Raw genomic sequence first — 996 nt, 5'->3', positions numbered from 1 at the left:
TTACGCGCGTAGGCGTGTTTTATTCATTTATTATATAAATATACACAACATACTGAGGTATCTCTGTTTGTATCTCTGTGTAAACATATGTGTGAATATATATCAGACTGTACAGCTGTACGTCCATACTTACATTATTACACAGTTGATTTCATTTAACAAGTTTGCTCTCCTTTTTACTGATTAAAGTCATTTGCAAACATTCCCACATGCATACGCAGGGCAAAGCGATGTAAATAAAGCAAAATGAAGTGAGGGGAGCTTTTGCCTTTCCATTTATATGCCTGCTACGAATTTTCTAGCGTTTAGGACGATTTTTTGTATTTTCATCTAACTTTACTCTTTTTGGTAGCGTTTATCATGTATCGAGGTAGCGCACGCAGCAATTTACGTTCTATATTTAGTTAATCGTCCAATATACTTAGCTATAAAGAACAACATTAACCCGAATTAGCAACTCTGACTGTGGAGTTTCATCATAGTCATGTGCATGATTCCTTGCCACGAGGGGGACTGTTCGCTAATATCTGTCATGCATGTCATGCACTCCCATAGCAACGGTGATTAGAGGGAGATTGACTGCTCGCTTTGCATGAGGCACGTCTAGGAAGGGGCATTCACGCAGCACAGGCACAACACAACGCACTCTCATCACTCGGGGGGAAAGGCATGTGCATGTGCCTACAGGAGGGAACAGAATGCACAGAGAGGCATTCCCTGACCTATTTTGGAGGCCACTTCAGTATCCAGTCGTGGCAGATGACTTCAAGTTGGAGATGGTTGGCCTTAAGGTTTTTATTTAGGTGAGAGAAGCTGAGAGAGAAAGGAGTCTGCTGATTAAGGAAGAGCAAGAGAGGGTAATGAGGTTCCTTTTTTCTGTATATTGATATGATGTATGTGCAGTTTGTGTTTAAGATACGGATAAGAACGAAACATTCAGGACAATGATAATAGCGACTGGTTACTGTATGAAATACAAACGAACACACGCTCTCA

Source organism: Penaeus monodon, chromosome 27, assembly GCF_015228065.2.
Source record: "Penaeus monodon isolate SGIC_2016 chromosome 27, NSTDA_Pmon_1, whole genome shotgun sequence".
Classification (NCBI taxonomy): domain Eukaryota; kingdom Metazoa; phylum Arthropoda; class Malacostraca; order Decapoda; family Penaeidae; genus Penaeus; species Penaeus monodon.
Note: the sequence above shows the minus strand (reverse complement) of the source record.